General features: G+C 40.6%; 1 protein-coding gene across 1 annotated transcript in view; it reads right to left on the reverse strand.

Moving 5' to 3' along the window:
* Nucleotides 1-8,631, reverse strand: part of ahnak (AHNAK nucleoprotein) — a 28,740-nt gene extending 20,109 nt beyond the window's left edge. Inside the window, exons 1-2 of the mRNA XM_077610342.1 lie at nucleotides 8,338-8,631; nucleotides 2,356-2,419 (exon numbers count right to left, since the gene is read on the reverse strand). The gene's annotated coding sequence lies outside the window, so the exon portion shown is untranslated. The remainder of the gene's footprint in view (nucleotides 1-2,355; nucleotides 2,420-8,337) is intronic.
* Nucleotides 8,632-18,394: the final 9,763 nt, after the last annotated feature.

The raw sequence follows: 18,394 nt of genomic DNA on the forward strand, positions 1-18,394 counted from the left end.
ACATGCAATAAGCCCATAAACACATCCATTTTAAGATTGGCCCCGTGTGAATGAAGCCATATGAAATATGCATGCTATGCTTTGAGATAATATTAATCCTCCACTCCAAATAGAAAGTCACACCGGCTCTGCAAATACAGTGCAAAGGGATCGTATGGAAGATTATGCCTACGACACTGCAACCTGATCCTGCCGCTGCGTTTTTCCACAATTCGTGTCTCATGTTAACTCGACCGAAGCTTGGGATATCAATCTAGTATTTGACTTCATGTCATTTGACAGAGGCTGTTATTAAGTTGCTTGAAAAGACCATTGAAGAAGCCAATACTGTCACATTAGCCTCATCCCGACGGCTCCGATCATCTGATTGTGGCTGGGCTTGTAAGAATTGAGAATGCTCCACCAGGAGTTGCCAATGTACGCCTCTTCACTAAAAGGCACTCCGTACACACTTGGCAAAAATAGCCGACAAGCATGCCGCATGGCCTTGTAATGTTTTGCTTTGCGTGCCTGACATTGCACCGTGGCCATTCCATTTTATGTATTGTGAAGGGGTGCAGGTTGAAACACTATATAAAACTGAAAATCTACTGCTTTTTCATCACTTGTGTTCAAGGTTCATTTAATCAACAATTCCGTCCACATTTGTTTGTTTGCTGTTGTTATTTGTGCACTTTATGTCGTTGACTACTTATGATGTTGACTAGTTATTTATTCATTATTCATTTATTATATATTTATTAGTTATTGTTATGATTTACTTTTACAATGACAATAAACAGCATTCAATTCAAAATCAACATAATAATCACTATTTATATGTTGTACTGTTTCAAAAGTATTTCATTTTAACGGTATTGCAGCTAGAAAATAGAGTGGTTCAAAGGGAGGAAAGGAATTGCTTGGAGAATGTTAGCTCAAGAGTTAACTGTAGAGAGAGTGAGAAAATACACAGATGAGCAGTAATGCAAATATAGCACATGGTTATCGCAAGTAAGCTCTGAGCCAAGTGAGAGGTGGAGTGCAAAAAGCACTTCAACTCAACTCAGCTTTACTTATTTCGCCCAAAATCATCAAAAAGATCCAAAAGGAGTTTATCAAAATATAGCAAAATATTGATCATACAATACTATCTTTAAAAATAGAAATAACAGTAAAATCCATTAACAAAGGAGTCATAAAAATGATAGCTATAAATAAATATTACAAGAAAATTATGATAGAATATATTTTAAAAATGAGATGGGGCGGAAAAAGTGCCTTAAGTGAATCTTTCAATCTGTCCAATCAAAATCTCAAGTATCAGAATGACCCTGTCTTTTGCAAAATTTGGGATAATTCAGCCGTTTTATTCCTTCATTTTCTGAACCGCTTGTCCCCACAAGGTTTGCAGGGGGTGCTGGAGGCTATCCCAGCTGACCATCCTGAATTGGTGGCCAGCCAATCACAGGGCACAAGAAGACGGACAACCATTCACGCTCACACTCATAACAAGGTCCAAGTAAGAGTGTTCAACCAGCCTACTCTGCATGATTTTGGGATGTAGGAAACGAGGACAAAACCGGAGCACCCCGGAGAAAACCCACGCAAGCCCACCGAAGGCATCGAACCCTCAACCCCAGAACTATAAATCCAACGCGCTAACCACTTTAGCGCCCCGTCCTATAGCAACAATCTAAAAAGGTCACATAATTCCATGCTAACAGTTTCTCAATGAATAAGCTTGTGCTCATCATAAGACAGACAAACAGTCGCCAATCCATAATTATCCGTTCTTCGTTCTCCTTCGGCGTGCCGTCGCATATCATAAAACAATTTGGATGAGACGCAATTATCATTCCCTATAAAACTCCGAGTGAAGATCCATTCATCGCAAATTAAAATACATGTAAAGGAAATCCGTCCAGTGAATTCTGATGAACCTCGCTTTGACTAAAAAACATATGGAAGATTCTTCCCGCCTCTTTTCCAAAAGAATAAATCATCCCACACTGCTGGCGTTATGAGCTTCTTTCATAAGAAGCGGAAAGGGGGTTCGAGGACCCCAACAGGTGGTGGCTGGGGGAGGAACGAGGGGGCACGAAGAGGAGAAAACCAAGTGCAAAAAGATCGGGTTTCCAATCCAGTTAAAGCGGTGAAAACCTTATCTGGATTCTTGCAACAAACATTCTGCCACCCTTTTTTTGCTCCCTATCGGCATAATGGAGGGCTGTTCTGAGGTCACAGTGATAAGTTGGCCGTGGCGTGCAGAAATGGGAGGGACGGATGGTGGGAGCCCAAGTTTAGCTCTCCTTCCCTGACCAGTAACAGATGTCACAGGGATTTCCTTTTTGACAATATGTCAAGGACAATTACCTTGGATAGCTCAAGCGAGGCCGAGGACTTCAGTACGATGCGTTGGTTCTTGGTTTCTTGACTTCTGTTGACAGAGAAGTAAACAGGATTAGGGATCATTTATCGCACTACATCCACATTCAATTGCAAACAGCTATAAAGCAATAAAAAAGTGGTGATTAATTCAATAGTTTCCGTATCGGAATGGAAAAATTGACCCCCCAAACACTGTTTATCGCTTAAATAATACCAGATTAGTTTGGTAGAACACACGCACACATGCAGACGTGCCATTTTTTCCCCCCATTTTTAAAGTTGTACTTGTTTTTTTGCAATGTTGATTTGTTTTCTTGCTGTAACTTGTCCCAGCTCTCGCATGACTAGCTCAGATTGTTACTTCAGCCCACTGGCACATTTGGAAACAAAGCCTGGTCTTTGTTTCGGCAGAGTACAAACAGGACCAGACTCAATGAGTGTAAAGGCAAGCATCTACCAGTGAGAACATGCCCTTCGGAATCATTTCTCAGCGACAGGCTGTGCAGCCCTATCATTAACTTCTAACTTCCTGAGCCATCCTGTTCACAAAAACGTCGATATTTTTGGCCTCTTGAACAACTTGATCTTCTGTAACTCATTTAAATGCCACCCAATTGTCCTTTTGTTTGCGTAAGACCTGTCACACGGCAGCTGTGCACACTTTGCAACCCGCACGTTCGTTGCAGAATCGCGATCACAGACCGGGGGGTGCTATTTAACCAACAATCAAACTAAATGGTACCGACATTATTAGCGTCTGGACAAAAACTGTACACAAAACAAAATTTGATGGGTGTGTTGAAACATAAAACGGGGCGGCTTGACTTCAAAGTATAAGTTAATAAAAATCTGACTTAGGTCGCACCCATTTTACCCACAAGGTGACCGCACGCCCATGCGTGAACACCAACAGTGGGCAAACAAACAGGAACACGTTTTAAGAGAACACGGCGCCGGAGTTGAGGAGGCAGCTCGCGTTGCTTCACCCCTGCTACGCTCGCAGAGGGAGAAGCTGGGCGCGAGGCCCCACCCAGGCCTCCAGTCGTACACATTCCTTGATCGAGCCGAGGAGCCAGCTGGAAGGGAGCCCAGCCTCTCCCCACGCTGACTAACTCAACAGAAATGTTCTCTTTCTGCCTGACTCGGACTCCATTCTGTACTACACCAGTGGCCACGGTGAGGCCGCCACACCCCCAACGTGCAGGTTCTGCTTAGATAAACAAGAACACGGCAAACATTCAGACAGGCTACTTTCGACCTAGCGCACACTTTCAAATCCCAAGTTAAAAAGGGAAAAACCATAAGTCAGCCCAAGTCAGAAAATGCGGGCGCTGTACACCTCGTTTTTAAACCGTCGACCCCGATAGATGCGTAAAAATCTGGCGTTCAAGTCAGTTCACGTCGATTTGATCGCCAAAAGTCATCCAGCGGCGGTGTGACCGTGGTTACGGCTCAAGTCGACGTGAGGAAGCCGCTTTATAGGGTTTGGCAAAGAGCGAATATAAAGGCCGAGAAGAAAAGAGTGAAGAAAGGAGGTCGCAAATTCTAGTCCAACAGAATGGACTCCCTGTTCTCTCACATTGTACAACCAACAGGAGAAGGCCTGGCTTCCCTATCCTTTTCCGACGAGCTAGATAGGCCACGCGTGCGCGTGTGACGCATGTGAAAGGAATGCACGTTGAGACCGGCGGTTCAACGTACAGAACTGCAGCCCAGACCGCAAGTCCTGAAGGAGAACAAAGTCTGCTGTCGGAGGCCGGCTCGCACGCTACTTATCAAAAGACGTTGGAGAAAAAGGAATGGAAAAAAACTGGAGATCCAGAGAAGGGACATCAAGAAAGAACAAGAGTTATTATATGCAGGCAAGGCTTTCATTGTTTTCGCTTGCATCCCTGGATAGGAGAGGTGGGAGGACCTCTGATTGAATTTCCTCTCCTGAGGTGGATGTGCAAAAGGGTGTGTTTCCTCCAAAACACCAAGACTTGATCCAGAATGCTTGTTTTTATTGGACGAATTCCACACCGTCAGTGTCTGCGGCATTAGCTTTAGCGCAAAAATCCCGAAGGAAAACGAGATACTATGCGAGGCTCCTGCACATGATCCCAAGCAGCATTACGCACTTCGTAATTAAGTCGGGATTGCTATCGGTCCATCACAGCTGCCAAGAACAAGTGCAAGTCCGTTCCTAGGCCTGAAAGAGCACAAGGTGAAATGGGGGCAGAATTGCCAGCATAGTTTCAGATGGTATATTTATAGATATTGGACTCGTTGTACCATGCGGACAGTCTGGAAAACAAGACGCGGAATACGCCAGGAGGGAAAAAAAACGAGCTGAATCGTATTTCAGATTACGTGAGAAAAAAAAGTAGACCTAACACCTGTGCACGAAAAGGCAAGCGCTAATGTTTGCAGTTGATTAAGCAAAATTGGAGATATTTTCGTCCACTGGTTGGACTGAGTAAAAATCCAGAATTTGGTTGTATCCGAATCATTTTGGTTTTCCGATAATTATCTGGCCACGCCTCTCAAATCACACACAAAACCTTTGTAGCATTACAGACACTGCAGAGACGATGAGACATTCCAAAACTCAAGCAGTGGACGGACAAGAAGGGAGTGGCTGCACGGTGGATTGTCTACGGATTGTCTAAAAACTTCACACGCTATGGTTACATGTTTATATGCAGCGGGAGAATTTGTAAACTCTACACACCCCGGCGCTTTAGTATCTGCTTGTTTAATTCCTAGTCCTCCATCTAAAGTACACCTCGGAGTCAAATCCAGGATGTCCCAATGTTAAATGTTGTCGGACTCCCAAGTATTATTATTCTTAAAAACATTCTGGCGCAATGGCTGGCCCCATCTTAAAAGTTTACAGTATATCAAGCCAAGCACATTGTGGTTGCCTTTCCACAAGTCCACCCTCCTATCAACAATCCAACAGACCCGACAGAGGAAAAGGAAGAGGAAGCGCGCTCGAGACCACTTTCTTTCCGTCCCACCCGGCTCACGCTGCCATGCCAAAAGACAACAACGCAGAGCAGGTGGTGACTTTGGGCTGAGAATCATTCAGAGACCTTAAATTCATTCCAATGGTAAAGTTGGGGGGTGCCGTTTCACTGCCATTGATGGCGATAAACTTCAACGGCAGGGGTCCAATCGTGTGGCTCTTTCCCGCCTTCTGGTGTCAATTTAAACTACCGTATTTCCGGACTATAAGACGCGCTGAGCCTGTGACTAAGACTGCGACATGTTTATTTATTTTTTTGTTTTGACCAGCATCTGTTATGTTGTTTTAAGGCTATGGTGTTTATTTAGCCAGTTTATCTCCATTTTACTTTAACATATGTTTGTTATAGGTTTCTGATTTTTTTTTAAAATACTTCTCAAAACTGACACATACTTAAGTGTGCGACTTGCATATTGTTTTTTCCTCTTCGTTGCGCATTCTCTCTAGTCCAGGGGTGTCAGACTCAGGTTGGTTCGCGGGCCGCGTTAACGTCAACTCGATTTCATGTGGGCCGGACCATTTTAGATATAATATTTAGATTTTTTTTATATAAATGAATTAAAAGAACTGGATTAAAAGCCCTGAATATTCGTTTTTTTATAGATCTAAAACAATGTTTATTTTAGCTTTTTATATATATATATTTTTAGATTTTACAAAATGATTTTTGATCTAAAAACACATAAAAAATTGATTAAAAAATACAATTATTGATTTAAAAGGGGGAAAATCAGGAAATTTAATATACATATATACTCTTCATTTTAATTTGATCCTAAAACAGAAAGTCGGCACTCATGATTTACTTTCCCGGGCCACACAAAATGATGCGACGGGCCACATTTGGCCCCCGGGCCGATACTTTGACACATGTGCTCTAGTCGGTAGTTTGTCACGAGATGTCCAATCCATCTGAGCAACAAACATCTGTTTATTTGCTGCCACCACTCCCACCTCAAATAGATTGGACATTTACTCCTAGCAACCAATGAGTTAAGTTATCTTGTGGATTGAGTCACAAAGCTAGCTATTGCTTGTTCTGAGGTCTGTTCGCTAGCATTCTAGTCTGAGGTGTACAGGAATTTATAATAATGCAACGTAGAGTGCTTTTTGATGAAAACGATTGAATAACTTCACGACTCCATTTTGTCGTCTCTGCCAATTCATTGCCAAGCGACGCAAGAATTGAAACATACGCCGGCGGCGAGTCTTTCGCAACCATTTCTGAGTGTTTCGTCACAGCCAATCTGTGTTGCATAATTATCATTTTCATTCACGCCGTGCAGGTACCAGCACAACACAGGCGTTCCCTTATACAAAACGCTGCTTACACAATATTTCCCAGCTGGTTATCAAAGAGTTATACACCAAGGATGAGCATTCCTAGAGAAAGAAAGACCCTCATGGTCCTAAAGAAGCCCTCACAGCTTGTGTCACAATCAATCACCACGACAGCAGCAATTTGAGAAAGCCTGATCTTCGGAAACTTCGCTAGTGCACGATAATGGCGACTGAGAGTTTGCAAAGAGCAACTGTACGCTGAAAAGGATTTAGGGTGTGGCAGGAGGGAACTTCGCATTTCAGTCAACTGCACACGTTGACATTTTACTCTTTGCTTGAATACTACCAACGATGAGTGAGTGACGCCTTGGCGCTGTTTTTTTTCTCCCTTTGAGTGAATTTGATCCAGATGACGACGACGGAATTATGAAACGTCGCTGGGACGATGTGGAAAACTTTGAAACTGATTTATTTGAAACTTCTCGGCACAGGAAGAGCATCTTGGTCAGAAACGTGCAAAGTCTTAGCTACCCGTTTATGCCTGAAACCTGGTTTCAATTAGCTTGTCTTTCCAAACCACTGCATTCCATTACTCCCCTCGTCTCCCCTCCCCTGCTCCGCCCATCCCCCTTGCCGACTCCCTCCTCCGTCCTCTCGTTTCCCTTCTTCCTCTCGGCCTTCTCCCCTCATCTCCCGAAAGCGAGCTTACGAGACCCCCGAGAAAAGGCCCAAAATGTTTTTCAAAGTTAAAGTACCAGGTCATCACCAGAGCCATTTTCTTTCAACTCCATGAAAAACATTTCTCGACAGTTTTGCAACCCCAACGTGCCCTAAAAGTTGTTGTTTTTTTTAAAAATGGCATTTTAACGATCCTTGACTATTTAAAGACAACCCAAGCGAAAATAAGTCAAAGGATTTTTTGAATATTTGGTTGGGATTTGCCATAAAATGACTGTCAACTTTTCTAGCATGGAGATTTGGGCTGGGAAAAATAAGGGTGTGCCTCTGTGGGGAGGAGAAGAACACAGTGAGGGAGGAAAGGGGGGTAGTAGGAAGCAAAGGAGAGGAATCCACACCCAGGCTACTTGCATGGCTGCGTGACTTTGCTTTTTAAAACTCCCCATCGCATGCTGGCCTTTACTTTGAAAAGCCATGGCAAAAACGGACTCTTATCTCGAAAGGAATTCCTCCACTCAACTGTCACCAAGTGTGAGAAATACTTCAATCCTGCTCGCAAACCACGTTTTGACAGAAATAGAGAGTGCTTGGTCAAATAAAAATCTATATTTAAATTGATGTCGAAGCTTTTGACCGACACTGCTGCGCAGTTAAAGAAAAAAGTAAAGTGCGCAAGTCCAATTCCCTGCATTCATGTGAAGTCAACAGGTACACACCCACTTTTAGAACCTGTTTCATTGTAACTTAAAAAAAAAGGAATCTTCACAAAGTTTTAACCTACTTTTCGAAAAACAAGCATACAAATATGAGTAAAAAAAAATCTCCAACTAATTAACGCCCTCAATGCCATCTGAAATATGACGGGAATGCCGAACTGTCAAGTTTGTCATCACGACGGCTTTGTTTTTCTTTCAAACGACTTCAAGCAAAACTGACAATCAGAACAAACTGGCATGCAAAACGTTAAAAAGTTTTTTTTTTTAAAGAAGTTTCTCTACCTGTGCGCAAACGTTGCGCCCGAGAAGCCTCACACAAGCTTGAGCATCCTTGAAAACGTTTTTGTGTCGCCTTCCTCTTCACCTCAGCCCAAGAAGAGCAACTTTAATGTGATGAATTCGATCAGGTCTTCAACTTTTCGATCAAGCCAAGTTTCCAGGGCGTTTTCTTCCTCCCTCTCTTCACTCTGCCTCCTCTCTCTCTCTTTTTCTCTCTCTCACTCTCTGCTGAGTTGATTTCAACTTTTTTTCTTCCTTCCCCGTGTGGCTGCTCCTCTGGGCTGAGCAGAGTGCTGGGACAGGGTGCTGGGGTTGGGCTCCTGGTTTGCGGAGGGGAGGGCTTTAGTGGGAGGGAGTGGTCCTTCTCCGCCATGGGCCCAACCTCTGATCCACATGGAGAGCTCTGAAGAAACCACAGAAGGCAAAAAACTTTTTTTTAAAACCTGCGTGTAACAATGGGGAAGAAAAATGGCAAAAGTTTGGGTATAAGAAAATAACTTTTTCGCTGGTTAACATTTATACAATGTGTCATCGGGATGCCTTTCCTTTTTCTTTCATAATAAAATAATGTAAATACAATGGAGAATGGTTAGCGAATCGGCCTCACAGTTCTGGGGCCGAGGGTTTGATTCCCAGGGGTGGAGTTTGCAGGTTTTGGGCTTGAGAGGGTATTCTATTTGGTTTCCTCCTATATTGCAAAAGATGATCACATTAGTTTATTGTACTGGTGGTTTTAATAGTATTCTGTTATATCTTTAATAATTTGGCAAATGATTCCAAAATAAAACACTTATATTATTTTTTGTATAACTGTTTGTAAAATTGCTGTCATATAAAATTGGTCAGGGACATAAAGAAGCTGAGAACTTATAATTTTAGGAACATAACTTTTGATTGTTAGTCATGTTAGGTTGAAATTCAACATGTGACTTACATGAAGTCGACAACTTCTTTTTGAATTAAGCGACTTTCACTCGACTCCTTTGACTGGATCCTAAATTCATTACGAGCAGCCTTAAAATAGAAGCTCTTATTTGCACAATTCTAAATTCAATTTGTCCATTTGGTCAAAAGAAATTGTTTGAAAATGTTTTCCAAGATAACAGATAGTAAATCCCAACGTCAATGAGCATAAAAATGAGCATTGCCTAGGTCTCTTTTTGTTCTCTTTTAGTATATATAATTTTTTATAGGAAGTTAAATATGGCCAACATTTTCTGAAGCTACTCAAAACCCATCCGCGGCCCCTCACATGTTTCCCATTTTCTCTCAGCCAAGATCTGAACACTAAACATCAATCTAAGACAATGACTTTTTGGATGAGGCACTGCGTCACACCCAGTCTAAACAAATTCAGCAAGCCTAAACCTATCTTCAAAACTAAAATGTTTTTTTATAGCTTCTGAGGAAACAAAACTCAAACTTTGGAAAGACAGCATGACTCAATTCCACTTTAAATTTAAGCAGCAACGACCCGAACGTAAGACGAAAGCGCTATCCTAAACGCAAAGTATTGGAATCACGACCATTATCAACATGCAAAACGAACTATTAAATTAAAAAAATGTCTAGTCATCTATCCCAACGCAATTTACAAATGTGAGCGTACATCTCACGTCAAATATTCAGCGTCCTCGAAACACCTCGTGTCCATGAGTCACACCCATTTTTTTTAGGGGACGGGAAGTGACTGTTTCGTTGCTGCAACACAACAGGGAGTGGCACAACTACAGTCGCACATGCACACGCACTTAAAGTTAACGCTGCGTCTGAAATTACAAGAACGTTGATTTTGTTATTCTAAAAACAGTGTGAGGGACAGAAACTACTGTGCGTGCATGCTGCGATAAAAGTGGAAGTGTGAGCTTCTATAAGCTAAGTTTCTCTGCTGCTGTGTTGTAAATAAACATTAGAAAGCAGCAGGACTTTGAACAAAAGCTGCTTCTATGAATGAGCCGGCCAGCAAGTTAAGTAGGAAATTGTACCAAAAAAAACTGAATGGGCAATTCGACAAGCGTGCAAAAGTCGTTTGAATAACTATAGCAACTCCACTATATTTGAGAATATACATACTTTATTTTGCCATAATTACAATGTGGTCGTGCTATGTGTCATGGATGGGATTACGTGGAGTGTATTTCAGAATGTGTGTATCAGAACAGCAAGTCAAAGCAACAATAATTATTTACAAAATGATCCAAGTATCAAAAACCAAGGCCATGGTAACAAACTCAGAAGGTAATAGTACTCATAAACAGAGAACATAACAAAACCAGGGCAACAGAACACGACACTTTGTGGCTTTTTTGTTACCAATATTCTCCTCCCAATACAGAAGTGCGAAAATCTACTTTCTCCCTCATAAACATACTTCATAATCCACAAACTACTTTTCTGCAAATGCCCATCTTTAGTAAATAAAGAGGATTATGTGTTAAACCAACCACTCCCCTGAATACAGACTACGCAGTATTATTTGTACTTAAACGGTCTTTGTTGCATTTGTGTTGTGGCACATTAAGAACATTGTGTTTTTTATGTCCTTCTCTTTCAGGCTGTTCTTCTTTTACACCTGTTTGGACTTTTCAGAGGGCGTGTCCTTTTTAAGAAGTGTTTGGGGTAAGAGCTAACGTGGCGTCCAGCCAGACAACTTTTGCGACACGTGCATGTACCTTTGTGTAATGAGCTTTGCCATCTTTGAGATTTCCTTACCCAGAAAAACAACTTGGTAAACGGGGGGGGACAATGGTATTTATGTTCATGCTTTCACAAGAGTCTGTGGTTAAAAATGATGAATCATATCCTAGTCAATCTTTATTGATCCCCACCCAGTCAAATCATTCAACAGTGGAATTCCGATCATTTGCAGATAAAGATAATCAAATAAAGTCAAGCTATAATCGGGAGGCGGGGTTTTACAGTTGAGGAAATGTCCCCCAACATTAACAGAATATGATATACAAGAAAGCAAATCCGGCCCCTTTCGCTGAATACTAGGATATTGGGAAATGGGTGGTTTTCCTGCATGGGCCTAGGTGTGCCGACCATCCTGAAGCAGAGCAAATAACTTGGCTGTGGCGCATTGTGAGTCACTCACGCTCATGGTTACAATCAAAACAGGACAGCTGAGCGGAGGAGAGAACATCGGGACCAGATCAGGGAGGGGCTATCTATGCACATGATTAATGGATCTATATATTTGTGAAACGTATGAAGACGAAAAGAGGCCCAAGCATTCCACTGCAGAAAATTGATACAAATGATCTGCTCATTCCATTCAAATTGTATTTTTTTTATTTTTTAACAGTCCTAAGAGACAGCAGACTAATTAAGGACTCATCAAGTATTTACAGATACAGTATTTTCAAGACTATAAAGAGCACCACCGCATTATAAGGCGCACCCTCAATGAATGACACATTTTAATTTTTTTCCATATATAAGGCGCACTGGATTATAAGGCGCTCTGTCTATTTTGGAGAAAATTTAAGACTTTTAAGTGTGCCTTATAGTCGTGAAAATACAGTAAACTAATAGTGTATAAGACGAGATAATGTACAACAGGACTGCCTGGTGGTCACAGCCACAGAAACAACTACTGTTGAATAAAATACTCCATAACTGTGGACAAGTCTACAAGTCAATAATGTTCTAGATCAGCCCATATAAGTCCTGGAATACATTCAGTCCAAAATCAAGATGTACTGGATCCTGTTCCGTATGACCCGGCAGAAATGAGCCTCTTTCTATTTCGTTAATATTTTGCTTTGAAGCATTCCTCAATGAGTTGAACTCAAATATTTGATTTAGCTGAAAGTGGCTGAAGTATCTTAGGGAAAGTTTGTTGTTTTTGCACTAGAGTTACAAAAGCGTACCAAACAATGCTACTACTATAATGACACTGTGAAGCACCATGTGACCTAAGAAATGTTGCAGTCTTCTGTTTGACTGGGATGAACCGGATACTTAATCTGAGCCATTCTTAACATTTGAAGGACCAAAGTTTTGCTCGCCAAAATAACAGCGGACAGCAGCTGAGGTGCACGAGGCAAAAATTCCGTTTAGGAGTCCTAAGGGCTAACTTGCTTGAGGCTGTGACTTAAGAGAGACGGACGGGGGAGTACATAAAGTTCATTCTTTTGCCTACCACTTATACTCACAAAGGTCACGGGGGTGCTGGAGCTCATCCCAGCTCTGGGCAGTAGGCGGCGGACACTGAATTGGTTGCCACCCAATAACAGGGCAGAGTATAGGAATTTAATCGTCCTTTGTTTAATACAACTGTAGGAAGAAAAAGAAGAACATTAATTATTATTATCTTTGCATTGACTCGAACATTTTTCTTGCATTCCTGGAATTTTTAGGGGAGGGGCTAGATGTGTTAATGTTTGAATGTATAGAAAGTTCAATCAGTTAAACATTTATCAATACTGATTAAATTAGTGAAAAGTAAAAAAAAATGAAAGTCCACATTAAAGCTGAAGCTGGACAAAACGAATGTTTTTTGTTTTGTTGTTAATGTATAAGGATTGTCTTCATTAAAGTCATGGGAGAGTCGTCACGGGTTTAAATAGATGATATTGTCCATGATTTTACAAAGTAACCTATCAGATCAATGCAAAGTACAAACTTGAACGCCCCGAGGCAAATCAAAATAACTTGTGACGAAGACAAAGAACATCCGCATTTGAACGTTCTGCTCACAGCTAAACATTGTTAGCTGCTTTATGTGATGTGGTGAAAATGCAATTATGTCGAAAAAGATTTGCTTTGGCGTGCCAGAAAATACTTTGTGTTCATTCACTCTGCAAACTGAATTGAGTGCAACAACAATACTTCTTTAAGGTGTTCGTGAACAATACATCGTTGTTTTGAGCAGACACGAAACGGCTGAGAAGGATACGGAAGAAGAAAAAAATCAAAACCAGTGTTGAAAATTTGCATGAATGAATGAATCAATGTCACATACAGAATGAGGAACAAATAAGTCTTTCAAAACTAATTCTGGTTATCCCCTACTGAGACTCTCATCTGCTTTCTTTCAAATAGCTTTCACTTGAAAATTGTTAATTTCATCAAGTTTCATTTCAATAAACTTGTACCCTGAGAAAAGACTATGAATTTATAATTTTGAGTACATCCTGTGCAAAAAAAAAGATCAGATCAATTATTTTCTTGTTACTTATTAGCTGTAATTTTACCATTTAATGCAGGGGTCGGGAACCTTTTTGACGAAGAGAGCCACAAACAATTCATATTTTCCAATGTTATTCCTTGTGAGCCATACTACGAATTTAAAAGTCAAAATACATACATGTAAACGAGTGCCTTTTCAATTTTTTAATTAATTTCACCACTTTTAAAGTGGAAAAAACTGAATATTTTTTAAAAGATTCTTATGCTGTTGCTAATCAATGAGAGGATGCATTCCAGAAGAGTCTACTGCAAAAAAAATGAAGATTAAAGCAAAAAAATGAAGATTAAAGCAGTTCTAGATGTAATATCTCAGTTCGGTCACCAGCGATTTCCATATTTTAGCTCACAGGTTAGCAAAGAGCCAGATACACCCATCAAAAGAGCCACATGTGGCTCCCGAGCCATAGGTTCCCTACCCCTGATTTAACGTCTATTCGGTCACATAAATCCCTTTCTCCTGATCTCTTCTCTTAATTAGTGAAATAAAAGCAAAAACAAGGCATGCAACATATTTCCAGCCATGTGATTTCATGGCTTGGAGCGCAACATATCAGCAGACAAAAAAAATGAAAAAGAAAATCACAAATAAAACATTACTAGGCAACCAATTCTGCCTCTAGTTATCGGAAATTAACAAAACTTATTAGTTGTCACAACTACTGGAAAAGCCTTTTTCGCTTGTACATCATATCCATCACCATGGAAACCTATCATTACTGTGTATGTATCTTTCAGGAAACCCCCCCTCACACACACACACACACACACACACACATGCATGCGTGCACAAAGATGATTCATCGTTGTGTTCCTTGGGCCCCAAAAAGAATGTGAGTTAAAGGAGACGTTCAAAATTGTGGTTTCCACGGCCAGTTATGACTCACAAACACGAGGGAAGAACAGGGAGGGGTGAAAAGATTATTCTGGGATGGCTGCTATAGCAACATAATAAGCAAAAGGGGGCAGGTACTAACTGGGCAGTTACCATAGCAACGCCCTTTGTGTGTATGGATAAATATCACATGCCACAAAGCAGTTTGGAATAAGGAACTTGGGTTCCGCCTTTTACTGTTATTTTCTTTATTTGTTGTTTAGTTATTTTTTGTCGGAGATGAAACGCAGACACGCCCCTTTTTGCAAGGAGCCTCGCTTTTGTCGCCACATGGAGTGCACAGTAATTAAGTTACTGAGAAAAATTGTTCACGATACAGTTCTACTCAGGAAATAAAGTTATGAAAAAGACGTGATTACATAACTTAACGCACAATGTCAGACACGTATTACACAATCGCAGTTGCCAGCTTTGAAGCACCGCTTTATGAGCTTCTTTGCTTGACTGTGAGGAACACCTCCCGTCTGTTGCTCTTCAACACAAGCAGACATATTTCCCAAGCCGTGCATTCCACTCATAACTGTAAATGTTTCAACAATCCGACTTTTTCCCCCCTCTGAGTGGGATGAGCCCACCAGTAAATTCACGCATAAACCAGAAGTGAGATGTTCACACGTGAGGCTCATCTAAAATCTGTTATCCGTGTTATGCTTCCTGTTTGATGAAGATAACTGATCACTATCCTTCTATCTTCTTCACTAGTGCCACCAAAGTCTGCAAGATTTGGACTAGCTTGTGAGTCAGACCAGAACTTGCTTGGGAGACGACTAAACTGAAGAATGAACATGACACGCCCAAGCCACAAAAAGTGTCTGGGAAGCTATTGTTTACATTGCTTTACATTCCCAGTATGGTCTTCTTTTACTCTATCCAGTTAATCACATGTTATGATCAATATTTCTCAACCTGGTGGCTATCGGCGATCATCTTCATTTGGCTTCCCATTGACAGTAGATGACGTCAACGTTGAGATTTGAGTAATACGAGAAAGAGGTGACAGTGGGGTTTCCCATCCAGAAAAGCAGGGGCTGCCTGTTTTCCCTATGTCGTATGTACCCTTCTCTCTCCAACCCTCCCCTTAAGCATGCACTGTTACAAGGCAAGATAAACTGCCAGAGAAATAAACGCCTTATTTTCTTACGCAACCAGTCCGCTTCGGTAACGACGCGGTGTCAATTTTGTATTTCGATGCTCACTTTGGGCTTTGTTGTTTTGTTTATCGGCTTTTAGCAGCCACCTCATTCTATCCCGGCCATGAATTGCAACCGTATATTTAAATGTCACAAAGAAATGTGCAGCTTTAAGGAAGAAAAAAGAGCCTGAAAACAATGGAGAGGTCGCTTTCTTGCCTGGGATACAGTGTCGCAAACCTTAGATATGCTTGGTTTTTTTACTGGATTTGTTTTTGTTTGAGTCCTGATCTGCCATTGCTTAACGATCGAAATATCTCGAGCTGTCAAATGCTGAGTAAGGATCCGTTTTCCTTCCCTAAATGCCCCTGAAGTTGGAGTCTGTTTGTGTGTTTAGCAGGATTTTTGAAGGCCAAACCCAAGTTGGAGTGTAAGGACGCCTTTATGAAACTCTTGTGCGTGTGTGGCAGCTAAGAGCCGTTTCTGTCCACTTGGAAACATTCCGTACGCCGACTGACTTCCACGAGCCATAAAGCCAATGGCTGAGGCCTTAAAACATGTCAAAAGGGGAAGGCCTTGTCTATTTAGGGCAGGGAGCCATGTCTACAGCGTTTAAAAGAAGAGAAAAAGCGGCACATTCCTCGTCTAATTATAAGTTTCTCATGTCTGGTCGTGAGCTGAACCGAAAAAAGATCTATAATAACAGCATTCATAACGTATTGACAGTGTGAAGCTGGTTTAGATTTAAGACACGGTTAAGACCTAGAAATCCGGTTTTCATCCAGTCCAACACAGAAACTGGTATGATTGGGCAATTATATTTCATATATTTGGAGCGTGTTGCATAATTTGAAAAGACTGAAAGATATAGTTCTTTTTTTGGCCTATTTATTTTTTAATATATAGGTTGAACATGGTTTGCAATTCATTTTAATTCTGTTTTTAGTCGTGTTTACTGCTACAACTCCACTTCTTTGTACATGTTCTTTTTTGTAAGACATTTTTACCATTTGGAATTACTCTTGAATTTGTATACAAGTCAGAACACGCCATAATGTGTTACTGACACACCTAACATGGCAGTAAAGTCCGATTCACAGCAGATTTTGTTGGAATAATAATTCTATGCCATAAAGATAAAACAATCAAATATAAAACACAGTAAACCTGGGTCCCCTGTAAACATTTTAGTGTAAATATAAAAGGTCAAAAAATGCGAGTCAAATTACAGTTAAAAAGGCCTCCATATATTTTGCACAATTCTTAACATTTTGACAGTTTAAGTATATTATCATAACCATGCTCAAATGATTTTTTTTTTAATGCATTAGGTTGCATTTACTTCAGATTTTCAAAATTGTGTGTCCTAAAATCGGTAAATAACATGTTGCCAAAGTACTGGTATAACCCTTATAGATCATTATATTATTATTAAAATAGCTCAATAGTGTCAGATAAGCTTCATGGTTATTTTTAATTGAAATTTAACACAGATTGACCTTGATTCAAATTATTCAGTGATTGATTCTATTTTAAAATGTTACCCATCTGCCTTATAACAAGTATTAATGTTACAAGGCAGATGGGTAAAATTTTAAAATAGCTTAACACTGCTCCTTTGTTTGGTCCTGTAGATATCATTTTTAAATTCTAAGGCCTAATCTAAGGTTATCCAAACCCTTGGGGCAGCGTCACCGTCAAATGAAAGGCCTGCTCATGACCATGGCCAAAACTCCCACGGGGTTGGGGGGGCACAACCATCTAAGGACTTTTAAAAACACTGACTGCTTCTGCACGCCTCCTTCCCCACTCGCTACGTACTACAACTGATTTTAAGGAGTGAAAAGAAGAGGGGAAAAAAAACACCCTCCATGCTATAAGTCTGGGGTGTCAAACTCAGTTTGCTTGGCGGGCCACATTCATGGTGACCAGATCTCATGTGGGCCGGACCATTTTAGATATAATATTTAGATTATTTTTTTATAAATGGATTAAAATCCCTGAATATTCAGTATTTTATAGATCTAAAACTATGTTTATTTTAGCTTATTTTTATATATTTTTAGATTTTACAAAATGATTTTTTAACTAAAAACACAGAAACAATTACAATTATTGATTTAAAAGTGGGAAAATCAGGAAATTTAATATACATTTATACTCTTCATTTTAATTTGATTCTAAAACAGAACGTCAACACTCATGATTTATTTTCCCGGGCCACACAAAATGATGCGGCGGGCCAGATTTGGCCCCCCGGGCCGCAACTTTGACACTAGCTATAAGTTAACTGTGTGGACAAAATGTGCCAAGAGAAAAAAATCCAGAGTAAAGCAATAAAGTCTGGCAAAAATGAGATTGTATGTGTGGTTTGCTTTACTTTAGAAGTTTGAAAGTATGCAAACCAAGTTATTATGGGAAGCTTTTTACTGTGTAGGAAATCTGCCAAATACCATAAAGATGTTCTTGTATTGATTTCACATTTCCTAACCCAACTGGAAGCCACTACCCCTATTGTTGCAACGATACAATGGTTTGGTCAAATTACTGAGGCCCTCCTTTCTGGTCCACTGTGATCCACAGGATGAGTGAGTCATGTGTTCATTGCTGTGGGAACATTTCCATTTTCTCCAAGTATTTCCATGAGCAAACTAAAATGGCTTCTCTGCTTTCACACTTTGATGACAGGGATTTTTTTTTTCTTTCATAGATTTGTCATTTGGGTACTGTTTGACGGTGGGTGGGTGCGAGCATGTATGATCCATCCAAAAAATTCAAGCTTTCTTGGATCATCATGAGTTACTCATTTGTGCTGGGAAAAATATTTATCTCCTTACCCAAT

The sequence above is a fragment of the Stigmatopora argus genome, chromosome 9, assembly GCF_051989625.1.
Source record: "Stigmatopora argus isolate UIUO_Sarg chromosome 9, RoL_Sarg_1.0, whole genome shotgun sequence".
In the NCBI taxonomy this organism is placed as follows: domain Eukaryota; kingdom Metazoa; phylum Chordata; class Actinopteri; order Syngnathiformes; family Syngnathidae; genus Stigmatopora; species Stigmatopora argus.